Below are 13,584 nucleotides of genomic sequence, written 5' to 3' on the forward strand. Positions count from 1 at the left end.
CTTGGCAAATTGTTCTCTAGCAAACTCAATACGAGCTTCCACTTCAACCGTCGACTTGTAAACATCTCTTGCAATTCGTGCAAAATACTACAAATTTGGCTTGTGACGTTCCCGAATTGAGTAAAAGCACATCAGTTCCCAATGAAAAAAAATGACCCCCTCCGCAGTCTCCCGCATGTTACTGACCACCATACTAAGGGGGAAAAGTTGAAAGGCGGCGCCTCACAGGCCATCTCCTCAGAGTATTCAGCCGTGTTGGGCCTTGACAATATTTTAATATCTTGGATGGTGTATACTGTTCTCTCATTTCCCTTGAGAAATCAAGATTGTCAAGGGGATTCTGCTGTTTTGCCAGTTCATAGCAAGAGATGGGGATCCGAATCACCTCACAGGAAACCAATGAAGATTGGTGTTGGACAGAAACATAACGTGGCCACAGCCTCAAAGCAAAAGGCATCTATTTTCAGTGATGAAATATAATATAATTATAAATTGTCTGTTATTTTATTTTCCAAGCATTTTACTTTCCAAGTATTCAATAAAATTATCATTTGGCAAAAGTCCTTCAATCTGGATTTGAACCAGTGACCTAAGGATGCCTGTTTTACCACTACAGTCCTCTGCTCTACCAACTGAGCTATCGAAGGCTTGGCAAATCAGTCTCTAGCAAGCTCAATACGAGCTTCCACTTCAACCGTCGACATTCAAACATCTCTTGCAATTCGTGCAAAATACTACAAATTTGGCTTGTGAGGTTCCCGAATTGAGTAAAAGCACATCAGTTCCCAATTAAAAAAATGACCCCCTTCGCAGTCTCCCGCCTGTTAATGACCACCATACTAAGGGGGAAAAGTTGAAAGGCGGCGCCTCACAGGCCATCTCCTCAGAGTATTCAGCCGTGTTGGGCCTTGACAATATTTTAATATCTTGGATGGTGTATAGTGTTCTCTCATTTCCCTTGAGAAATCAAGATTGTCAAGGGGATTCTGCTGTTTTGCCAGTTCATAGCAAGAGATGGGGATCCAAAACACCTGACAGGAAACCAATGAAGATTCGTGTTGGACAGAAAAATAACGTGGCCACAGCCTCAAAGCAAAAGGCATCTATTTTCAGTGATGAAATATAATATCATTATAAATTGTCTGTTATTTTACTTTCCAAGTATTTTACTTTCCAAGTATTCAATAAAATGTGCATTTGGCAAAAGTCCTTTGAGCCAGAATTGAACCAGCGACCTAAGGATGCCTGTTTTACCACTACAGTCCTCTGCTCTACCAACTGAGCGATCAAAGGCTTGGCAAATCAACTCTAGCAAACTCAATACGAGCTTCCACTTCAACCGTCGACTTGTAAACATCTCTTGCAATTCGTGCAAAATACTACAAATTTGGCTTGTGAGGTTCCCGAATTGAGTAAAAGCACATCAATTCCCAATTAAAAAAATGACCCCCTCCGCAGTCTCCCGCATGTTACTGACCACCATACTAAGGGGGAAAAGTTGAAAGGCGGCACCTCACAGGCCATCTCCTCAGAGTATTCAGCCGCGTTGGGCCTTGACAATATTTTAATATCTTGGATGGTGTATAGTGTTCTCTCATTTCCCTTGAGAAATCAAGATTGTCAAGGGGATTCTGCTGTTTTGCCAGTTCATAGCAAGAGATGGGGATCCAAAACACCTCACATGAAACCAATGAAGATTCGTGTTGGACAGAAACATAACGTGGCCACAGCCTCAAAGCAAAAGGCATCTATTTTCAGTGATGAAATATAATATAATTATAAATTGTCTGTTATATTACTTTCCAAGTATTTTACTTTCCAAGTATTCAATAAAATTTGCATTTGGCAAAAGTCCTTCGAGCCGGATTTGAACCAGCGACCTAAGGATGCCTGTTGTACCACTACAGTCCTCCGCTCTACCAACTGAGCTTTCGAAGGCTTGGCAAATCATTCTCTAGCAAACTCAATACGAGCTTCCACTTCAACCGTCGACTTGTAAACATCTCTTGCAATTCGTGCAAAATACTACAAATTTGGCTTGTGAGGTTCCCGAATTGAGTAAAAGCACATCAGTTCCCAATTAAAAAAATGACCCCCTCCGCAGTCTCCCGCATGTTACTGACCACCATACTAAGGGGGAAAAGTTGAAAGGCGGCACCTCACAGGCCATCTCCTCAGAGTATTCAGCTGCGTTGGGCCTTGACAATATTTTAATATCTTGGATGGTGTATAGTGTTCTCTCATTTTCCTTGAGAAATCAAGATTGTCAAGGGGATTATGCTGTTTTGCCAGTTCATAGCAAGAGATGGGGATCAAAAAAACACCTCACAGGAAACCAAAGAAGATTGGTGTTGGACAGAAAAATAATGTGGCCACAGCCTCAAAGCAAAAGGCATCTATTTTCAGTGATGAAATATAATATAATTATAAATTGTCTGTTATGTTATTTTCCAAGTATTTTACTTTCCAGGTATTCAATAAAATTTGCATTTGGCAAAAGTCCTTCGAGCCGGATTTGAACCAGCGACCTAAGGATGCCTGTTTTACCACTACAGTCCTATCCTCTACCAACTGAGCTATCTAAGGCTTGACAAACCGTTCTCTAGCAAGCTCAATTCGAGCTTCCACTTCAACCGTCGACATGCAAACATCTCTTGCAATTCGTGCAAAATACTACAAATTTGGCTTGTGAGGTTCCCGAATTGAGTAAACGCACATCAGTTCCCAATTAAAAAAGTGACCGCCTCTGCAGTCTCCCGCATGTTACTGACCACCATACTAAGGAGGGAAAGTTGAAAGGCGGCGCCTCACAGGCCATCTCCTCAGAGTATTCATCAGTGTTCGGCCTTGACAATATTTTAATATCTTGGATGGTGTATGGTGTTCTCCCATTTCCCTTGAGAAATCAAGATTGTCAAGGGGATTCTGCTGTTTTGTCAGTTCATAGCAAGAGATGGGGATCCAAAACACCTCACAGGAAACCAACGAAGATTGGTGTCGGACAGAAAAATAACGTGGCCACAGCCTCAAAGCAAAAGGCATCTATTTTCAGTGATGAAATATAATATAATTATAAATTGTCTGTTATTTTACTTTCCAAGTATTTTACTTTCCAAGTATTCAATAAAATGTGCATTTTGCAAAAGTCCTTCGAGCCGGATTTGAACCACCGACCTAAGGATGCCTGTTTTACCACTACAGTCCTCCGCTCTACCAACTGAGCTATCGAAGGCTTGGCAAATCAGTGTCTAGCAAGCTCAATACGAGCTTCCACTTCAACCGTCGACATTCAAACATCTCTTGCAATTCGTGCAAAATACTACAAATTTGGCTTGTGAGGTTCCCGAATTGAGTAAAAGCACATCAGTTCCCAATTAAAAAAATGACCCCCTCCGCAGTCTCCCGCATGTTAATGACCACCATACTAAGGGGGAAAAGTTGAAAGGCGGCGCCTCACAGGCCATCTCCTCAGAGTATTCAGCCGTGTTGGGCCTTGACAATATTTTAATATCTTGGATGGTGTATAGTGTTCTCTCATTTCCCTTGAGAAATCAAGATTGTCAAGGGGATTCTGCTGTTTTGACAGTTCATAGCAAGAGATGGGGATCCAAAACACCTGACAGGAAACCAATGAAGATTCGTGTTGGACAGAAAAATAACGTGGCCACAGCCTCAAAGCAAAAGGCATCTATTTTCAGTGATGAAATATAATATAATTATAAATTGTCTGTTATTTTACTTTCCAAGTATTTTACTTTCCAAGTATTCAATAAAATGTGCATTTGGCAAAAGTCCTTTGAGCCAGATTTGAACCAGCGACCTAAGGATGCCTGTTTTACCACTACAGTCCTCTGCTCTACCAACTGAGCTATCAAAGGCTTGGCAAATCAACTCTAGCAAACTCAATACGAGCTTCCACTTCAACCGTCGACTTGTAAACATCTCTTGCAATTCGTGCAAAATACTACAAATTTGGCTTGTGAGGTTCCCGAATTGAGTAAAAGCACATCAGTTCCCAATTAAAAAAATGACCCCCTCCGCAGTCTCCCGCATGTTAATGACCACCATACTAAGGGGGAAAAGTTGAAAGGCGGCGCCTCACAGGCCATCTCCTCAGAGTATTCAGCTGTGTTGGGCCTTGACAATATTTTAATATCTTGGATGGTGTATAGTGTTCTCCCATTTCCCTTGAGAAATCAAGATTGTCAAGGGGACTCTGCTGTTTTGTCAGTTCATAGCAAGAGATGGGGATCCAAAATACCTCACAGGAAACCAACGAAGATTGGTGTCGGACAGAAAAATAACGTGGCCACAGCCTCAAAGCAAAAGGCATCTATTTTCAGTGATGAAATATAATATAATTATAAATTGTCTGTTATTTTACGTATTTTACTTTCCAAGTATTCAATAAAATGTGCATTTGGCAAAAGTCCTTCGAGCCGGATTTGAACCAGCGACCTAAGGATGCCTGTTTTACCACTACAGTCCTCCGCTCTACCAACTGAGCTATCGAAGGCTTGGCAAATTGTTCTCTAGCAAACTCAATACGAGCTTCCACTTCAACCGTCGACTTGTAAACATCTCTTGCAATTCGTGCAAAATACTACAAATTTGGCTTGTGACGTTCCCGAATTGAGTAAAAGCACATCAGTTCCCAATGAAAAAAAATGACCCCCTCCGCAGTCTCCCGCATGTTACTGACCACCATACTAAGGGGGAAAAGTTGAAAGGCGGCGCCTCACAGGCCATCTCCTCAGAGTATTCAGCCGTGTTGGGCCTTGACAATATTTTAATATCTTGGATGGTGTATACTGTTCTCTCATTTCCCTTGAGAAATCAAGATTGTCAAGGGGATTCTGCTGTTTTGCCAGTTCATAGCAAGAGATGGGGATCCGAATCACCTCACAGGAAACCAATGAAGATTGGTGTTGGACAGAAACATAACGTGGCCACAGCCTCAAAGCAAAAGGCATCTATTTTCAGTGATGAAATATAATATAATTATAAATTGTCTGTTATTTTATTTTCCAAGCATTTTACTTTCCAAGTATTCAATAAAATTTGCATTTGGCAAAAGTCCTTCAATCTGGATTTGAACCAGTGACCTAAGGATGCCTGTTTTACCACTACAGTCCTCTGCTCTACCAACTGAGCTATCGAAGGCTTGGCAAATCAGTCTCTAGCAAGCTCAATACGAGCTTCCACTTCAACCGTCGACATTCAAACATCTCTTGCAATTCGTGCAAAATACTACAAATTTGGCTTGTGAGGTTCCCGAATTGAGTAAAAGCACATCAGTTCCCAATTAAAAAAATGACCCCCTTCGCAGTCTCCCGCCTGTTAATGACCACCATACTAAGGGGGAAAAGTTGAAAGGCGGCGCCTCACAGGCCATCTCCTCAGAGTATTCAGCCGTGTTGGGCCTTGACAATATTTTAATATCTTGGATGGTGTATAGTGTTCTCTCATTTCCCTTGAGAAATCAAGATTGTCAAGGGGATTCTGCTGTTTTGCCAGTTCATAGCAAGAGATGGGGATCCAAAACACCTGACAGGAAACCAATGAAGATTCGTGTTGGACAGAAAAATAACGTGGCCACAGCCTCAAAGCAAAAGGCATCTATTTTCAGTGATGAAATATAATATCATTATAAATTGTCTGTTATTTTACTTTCCAAGTATTTTACTTTCCAAGTATTCAATAAAATGTGCATTTGGCAAAAGTCCTTTGAGCCAGAATTGAACCAGCGACCTAAGGATGCCTGTTTTACCACTACAGTCCTCTGCTCTACCAACTGAGCGATCAAAGGCTTGGCAAATCAACTCTAGCAAACTCAATACGAGCTTCCACTTCAACCGTCGACTTGTAAACATCTCTTGCAATTCGTGCAAAATACTACAAATTTGGCTTGTGAGGTTCCCGAATTGAGTAAAAGCACATCAATTCCCAATTAAAAAAATGACCCCCTCCGCAGTCTCCCGCATGTTACTGACCACCATACTAAGGGGGAAAAGTTGAAAGGCGGCACCTCACAGGCCATCTCCTCAGAGTATTCAGCCGCGTTGGGCCTTGACAATATTTTAATATCTTGGATGGTGTATAGTGTTCTCTCATTTCCCTTGAGAAATCAAGATTGTCAAGGGGATTCTGCTGTTTTGCCAGTTCATAGCAAGAGATGGGGATCCAAAACACCTCACATGAAACCAATGAAGATTCGTGTTGGACAGAAACATAACGTGGCCACAGCCTCAAAGCAAAAGGCATCTATTTTCAGTGATGAAATATAATATAATTATAAATTGTCTGTTATATTACTTTCCAAGTATTTTACTTTCCAAGTATTCAATAAAATTTGCATTTGGCAAAAGTCCTTCGAGCCGGATTTGAACCAGCGACCTAAGGATGCCTGTTGTACCACTACAGTCCTCCGCTCTACCAACTGAGCTTTCGAAGGCTTGGCAAATCATTCTCTAGCAAACTCAATACGAGCTTCCACTTCAACCGTCGACTTGTAAACATCTCTTGCAATTCGTGCAAAATACTACAAATTTGGCTTGTGAGGTTCCCGAATTGAGTAAAAGCACATCAGTTCCCAATTAAAAAAATGACCCCCTCCGCAGTCTCCCGCATGTTACTGACCACCATACTAAGGGGGAAAAGTTGAAAGGCGGCACCTCACAGGCCATCTCCTCAGAGTATTCAGCTGCGTTGGGCCTTGACAATATTTTAATATCTTGGATGGTGTATAGTGTTCTCTCATTTTCCTTGAGAAATCAAGATTGTCAAGGGGATTATGCTGTTTTGCCAGTTCATAGCAAGAGATGGGGATCAAAAAAACACCTCACAGGAAACCAAAGAAGATTGGTGTTGGACAGAAAAATAATGTGGCCACAGCCTCAAAGCAAAAGGCATCTATTTTCAGTGATGAAATATAATATAATTATAAATTGTCTGTTATGTTATTTTCCAAGTATTTTACTTTCCAGGTATTCAATAAAATTTGCATTTGGCAAAAGTCCTTCGAGCCGGATTTGAACCAGCGACCTAAGGATGCCTGTTTTACCACTACAGTCCTATCCTCTACCAACTGAGCTATCTAAGGCTTGACAAACCGTTCTCTAGCAAGCTCAATTCGAGCTTCCACTTCAACCGTCGACATGCAAACATCTCTTGCAATTCGTGCAAAATACTACAAATTTGGCTTGTGAGGTTCCCGAATTGAGTAAACGCACATCAGTTCCCAATTAAAAAAGTGACCGCCTCTGCAGTCTCCCGCATGTTACTGACCACCATACTAAGGAGGGAAAGTTGAAAGGCGGCGCCTCACAGGCCATCTCCTCAGAGTATTCATCAGTGTTCGGCCTTGACAATATTTTAATATCTTGGATGGTGTATGGTGTTCTCCCATTTCCCTTGAGAAATCAAGATTGTCAAGGGGATTCTGCTGTTTTGTCAGTTCATAGCAAGAGATGGGGATCCAAAACACCTCACAGGAAACCAACGAAGATTGGTGTCGGACAGAAAAATAACGTGGCCACAGCCTCAAAGCAAAAGGCATCTATTTTCAGTGATGAAATATAATATAATTATAAATTGTCTGTTATTTTACTTTCCAAGTATTTTACTTTCCAAGTATTCAATAAAATGTGCATTTGGCAAAAGTCCTTCGAGCCGGATTTGAACCACCGACCTAAGGATGCCTGTTTTATCACTACAGTCCTCCGCTCTACCAACTGAGCTATCGAAGGCTTGGCAAATCAGTGTCCAGCAAGCTCAATACGAGCTTCCACTTCAACCGTCGACATTCAAACATCTCTTGCAATTCGTGCAAAATACTACAAATTTGGCTTGTGAGGTTCCCGAATTGAGTAAAAGCACATCAGTTCCCAATTAAAAAAATGACCCCCTCCGCAGTCTCCCGCATGTTAATGACCACCATACTAAGGGGGAAAAGTTGAAAGGCGGCGCCTCACAGGCCATCTCCTCAGAGTATTCAGCCGTGTTGGGCCTTGACAATATTTTAATATCTTGGATGGTGTATAGTGTTCTCTCATTTCCCTTGAGAAATCAAGATTGTCAAGGGGATTCTGCTGTTTTGCCAGTTCATAGCAAGAGATGGGGATCCAAAACACCTGACAGGAAACCAATGAAGATTCGTGTTGGACAGAAAAATAACGTGGCCACAGCCTCAAAGCAAAAGGCATCTATTTTCAGTGATGAAATATAATATAATTATAAATTGTCTGTTATTTTACTTTCCAAGTATTTTACTTTCCAAGTATTCAATAAAATGTGCATTTGGCAAAAGTCCTTTGAGCCAGATTTGAACCAGCGACCTAAGGATGCCTGTTTTACCACTACAGTCCTCTGCTCTACCAACTGAGCTATCAAAGGCTTGGCAAATCAACTCTAGCAAACTCAATACGAGCTTCCACTTCAACCGTCGACTTGTAAACATCTCTTGCAATTCGTGCAAAATACTACGAATTTGGCTTGTGAGGTTCCCGAATTGAGTAAAAGCACATCAGTTCCCAATTAAAAAAATGACCCCCTCCGCAGTCTCCCGCATGTTAATGACCACCATACTAAGGGGGAAAAGTTGAAAGGCGGCGCCTCACAGGCCATCTCCTCAGAGTATTCAGCTGTGTTGGGCCTTGACAATATTTTAATATCTTGGATGGTGTATAGTGTTCTCCCATTTCCCTTGAGAAATCAAGATTGTCAAGGGGATTCTGCTGTTTTGTCAGTTCATAGCAAGAGATGGGGATCCAAAATACCTCACAGGAAACCAACGAAGATTGGTGTCGGACAGAAAAATAACGTGGCCACAGCCTCAAAGCAAAAGGCATCTATTTTCAGTGATGAAATATAATATAATTATAAATTGTCTGTTATTTTACGTATTTTACTTTCCAAGTATTCAATAAAATGTGCATTTGGCAAAAGTCCTTCGAGCCGGATTTGAACCAGCGACCTAAGGATGCCTGTTTTACCACTACAGTCCTCCGCTCTACCAACTGAGCTATCGAAGGCTTGGCAAATCGTTCTCTAGCAAACTCAATACGAGCTTCCACTTCAACCGTCGACTTGTAAACATCTCTTGCAATTCGTGCAAAATACTACAAATTTGGCTTGTGACGTTCCCGAATTGAGTAAAAGCACATCAGTTCCCAATGAAAAAAAATGACCCCCTCCGCAGTCTCCCGCATGTTACTGACCACCATACTAAGGGGGAAAAGTTGAAAGGCGGCGCCTCACAGGCCATCTCCTCAGAGTATTCAGCCGTGTTGGGCCTTGACAATATTTTAATATCTTGGATGGTGTATACTGTTCTCTCATTTCCCTTGAGAAATCAAGATTGTCAAGGGGATTCTGCTGTTTTGCCAGTTCATAGCAAGAGATGGGGATCCGAATCACCTCACAGGAAACCAATGAAGATTGGTGTTGGACAGAAACATAACGTGGCCACAGCCTCAAAGCAAAAGGCATCTATTTTCAGTGATGAAATATAATATAATTATAAATTGTCTGTTATTTTATTTTCCAAGCATTTTACTTTCCAAGTATTCAATAAAATTTGCATTTGGCAAAAGTCCTTCAATCTGGATTTGAACCAGTGACCTAAGGATGCCTGTTTTCCCACTACAGTCCTCTGCTCTACCAACTGAGCTATCGAAGGCTTGGCAAATCAGTCTCTAGCAAGCTCAATACGAGCTTCCACTTCAACCGTCGACATTCAAACATCTCTTGCAATTCGTGCAAAATACTACAAATTTGGCTTGTGAGGTTCCCGAATTGAGTAAAAGCACATCAGTTCCCAATTAAAAAAATGACCCCCTTCGCAGTCTCCCGCCTGTTAATGACCACCATACTAAGGGGGAAAAGTTGAAAGGCGGCGCCTCACAGGCCATCTCCTCAGAGTATTCAGCCGTGTTGGGCCTTGACAATATTTTAATATCTTGGATGGTGTATAGTGTTCTCTCATTTCCCTTGAGAAATCAAGATTGTCAAGGGGATTCTGCTGTTTTGCCAGTTCATAGCAAGAGATGGGGATCCAAAACACCTGACAGGAAACCAATGAAGATTCGTGTTGGACAGAAAAATAACGTGGCCACAGCCTCAAAGCAAAAGGCATCTATTTTCAGTGATGAAATATAATATAATTATAAATTGTCTGTTATTTTACTTTCCAAGTATTTTACTTTCCAAGTATTCAATAAAATGTGCATTTGGCAAAAGTCCTTTGAGCCAGAATTGAACCAGCGACCTAAGGATGCCTGTTTTACCACTACAGTCCTCTGCTCTACCAACTGAGCGATCAAAGGCTTGGCAAATCAACTCTAGCAAACTCAATACGAGCTTCCACTTCAACCGTCGACTTGTAAACATCTCTTGCAATTCGTGCAAAATACTACAAATTTGGCTTGTGAGGTTCCCGAATTGAGTAAAAGCACATCAATTCCCAATTAAAAAAATGACCCCCTCCGCAGTCTCCCGCATGTTACTGACCACCATACTAAGGGGGAAAAGTTGAAAGGCGGCACCTCACAGGCCATCTCCTCAGAGTATTCAGCCGTGTTGGGCCTTGACAATATTTTAATATCTTGGATGGTGTATACTGTTCTCTCATTTCCCTTGAGAAATCAAGATTGTCAAGGGGATTCTGCTGTTTTGCCAGTTCATAGCAAGAGATGGGGATCCGAATCACCTCACAGGAAACCAATGAAGATTGGTGTTGGACAGAAACATAACGTGGCCACAGCCTCAAAGCAAAAGGCATCTATTTTCAGTGATGAAATATAATATAATTATAAATTGTCTGTTATTTTATTTTCCAAGCATTTTACTTTCCAAGTATTCAATAAAATTTGCATTTGGCAAAAGTCCTTCAATCTGGATTTGAACCAGTGACCTACGGATGCCTGTTTTACCACTACAGTCCTCTGCTCTACCAACTGAGCTATCGAAGGCTTGGCAAATCAGTCTCTAGCAAGCTCAATACGAGCTTCCACTTCAACCGTCGACATTCAAACATCTCTTGCAATTCGTGCAAAATACTACAAATTTGGCTTGTGAGGTTCCCGAATTGAGTAAAAGCACATCAGTTCCCAATTAAAAAAAATGACCCCCTTCGCAGTCTCCCGCCTGTTAATGACCACCATACTAAGGGGGAAAAGTTGAAAGGCGGCGCCTCACAGGCCATCTCCTCAGAGTATTCAGCCGTGTTGGGCCTTGACAATATTTTAATATCTTGGATGGTGTATAGTGTTCTCTCATTTCCCTTGAGAAATCAAGATTGTCAAGGGGATTCTGCTGTTTTGCCAGTTCATAGCAAGAGATGGGGATCCAAAACACCTGACAGGAAACCAATGAAGATTCGTGTTGGACAGAAAAATAACGTGGCCACAGCCTCAAAGCAAAAGGCATCTATTTTCAGTGATGAAATATAATATAATTATAAATTGTCTGTTATTTTACTTTCCAAGTATTTTACTTTCCAAGTATTCAATAAAATGTGCATTTGGCAAAAGTCCTTTGAGCCAGAATTGAACCAGCGACCTAAGGATGCCTGTTTTACCACTACAGTCCTCTGCTCTACCAACTGAGCGATCAAAGGCTTGGCAAATCAACTCTAGCAAACTCAATACGAGCTTCCACTTCAACCGTCGACTTGTAAACATCTCTTGCAATTCGTGCAAAATACTACAAATTTGGCTTGTGAGGTTCCCGAATTGAGTAAAAGCACATCAATTCCCAATTAAAAAAATGTCCCCCTCCGCAGTCTCCCGCATGTTACTGACCACCATACTAAGGGGGAAAAGTTGAAAGGCGGCACCTCACAGGCCATCTCCTCAGAGTATTCAGCCGCGTTGGGCCTTGACAATATTTTAATATCTTGGATGGTGTATAGTGTTCTCTCATTTCCCTTGAGAAATCAAGATTGTCAAGGGGATTCTGCTGTTTTGCCAGTTCATAGCAAGAGATGGGGATCCAAAACACCTCACATGAAACCAATGAAGATTCGTGTTGGACAGAAACATAACGTGGCCACAGCCTCAAAGCAAAAGGCATCTATTTTCAGTGATGAAATATAATATAATTATAAATTGTCTGTTATATTACTTTCCAAGTATTTTACTTTCCAAGTATTCAATAAAATTTGCATTTGGCAAAAGTCCTTCGAGCCGGATTTGAACCAGCGACCTAAGGATGCCTGTTGTACCACTACAGTCCTCCGCTCTACCAACTGAGCTTTCGAAGGCTTGGCAAATCATTCTCTAGCAAACTCAATACGAGCTTCCACTTCAACCGTCGACTTGTAAACATCTCTTGCAATTCGTGCAAAATACTACAAATTTGGCTTGTGAGGTTCCCGAATTGAGTAAAAGCACATCAGTTCCCAATTAAAAAAATGACCCCCTCCGCAGTCTCCCGCATGTTACTGACCACCATACTAAGGGGGAAAAGTTGAAAGGCGGCACCTCACAGGCCATCTCCTCAGAGTATTCAGCTGCGTTGGGCCTTGACAATATTTTAATATCTTGGATGGTGTATAGTGTTCTCTCATTTTCCTTGAGAAATCAAGATTGTCAAGGGGATTATGCTGTTTTGCCAGTTCATAGCAAGAGATGGGGATCAAAAAAACACCTCACAGGAAACCAAAGAAGATTGGTGTTGGACAGAAAAATAATGTGGCCACAGCCTCAAAGCAAAAGGCATCTATTTTCAGTGATGAAATATAATATAATTATAAATTGTCTGTTATGTTATTTTCCAAGTATTTTACTTTCCAGGTATTCAATAAAATTTGCATTTGGCAAAAGTCCTTCGAGCCGGATTTGAACCAGCGACCTAAGGATGCCTGTTTTACCACTACAGTCCTATCCTCTACCAACTGAGCTATCTAAGGCTTGACAAACCGTTCTCTAGCAAGCTCAATTCGAGCTTCCACTTCAACCGTCGACATGCAAACATCTCTTGCAATTCGTGCAAAATACTACAAATTTGGCTTGTGAGGTTCCCGAATTGAGTAAACGCACATCAGTTCCCAATTAAAAAAGTGACCGCCTCTGCAGTCTCCCGCATGTTACTGACCACCATACTAAGGAGGGAAAGTTGAAAGGCGGCGCCTCACAGGCCATCTCCTCAGAGTATTCATCAGTGTTCGGCCTTGACAATATTTTAATATCTTGGATGGTGTATGGTGTTCTCCCATTTCCCTTGAGAAATCAAGATTGTCAAGGGGATTCTGCTGTTTTGTCAGTTCATAGCAAGAGATGGGGATCCAAAACACCTCACAGGAAACCAACGAAGATTGGTGTCGGACAGAAAAATAACGTGGCCACAGCCTCAAAGCAAAAGGCATCTATTTTCAGTGATGAAATATAATATAATTATAAATTGTCTGTTATTTTACTTTCCAAGTATTTTACTTTCCAAGTATTCAATAAAATGTGCATTTGGCAAAAGTCCTTCGAGCCGGATTTGAACCAGCGACCTAAGGATGCCTGTTTTACCACTACAGTCCTCCGCTCTACCAACTGAGCTATCGAAGGCTTGGCAAATCAGTGTCTAGCAAGCTCA

General features: G+C 41.5%; 3 non-coding genes across 3 annotated transcripts; all 3 read right to left on the reverse strand.

The window, feature by feature from the left end:
- Positions 1-4,430: 4,430 nt before the first annotated feature.
- Positions 4,431-4,516, reverse strand: TRNAY-GUA (transfer RNA tyrosine (anticodon GUA)). The gene is given in 2 exon segments: positions 4,431-4,466; positions 4,480-4,516. It is a non-coding gene; the product is annotated as a tRNA-Tyr (tRNA).
- A 4,430-nt stretch (positions 4,517-8,946) lies between these two features.
- Positions 8,947-9,032, reverse strand: TRNAY-GUA (transfer RNA tyrosine (anticodon GUA)). Its single transcript is given in 2 exon segments — positions 8,947-8,982; positions 8,996-9,032. It is a non-coding gene; the product is annotated as a tRNA-Tyr (tRNA).
- Positions 9,033-13,470: 4,438 nt separating this feature from the next.
- Positions 13,471-13,556, reverse strand: TRNAY-GUA (transfer RNA tyrosine (anticodon GUA)). The gene is given in 2 exon segments: positions 13,471-13,506; positions 13,520-13,556. It is a non-coding gene; the product is annotated as a tRNA-Tyr (tRNA).
- Positions 13,557-13,584: the final 28 nt, after the last annotated feature.

Source organism: Ambystoma mexicanum, chromosome 1p (genome assembly GCF_040938575.1).
Source record: "Ambystoma mexicanum isolate Mex_15411 chromosome 1p, UKY_AmexF1_1, whole genome shotgun sequence".
NCBI classification, from domain to species: domain Eukaryota; kingdom Metazoa; phylum Chordata; class Amphibia; order Caudata; family Ambystomatidae; genus Ambystoma; species Ambystoma mexicanum.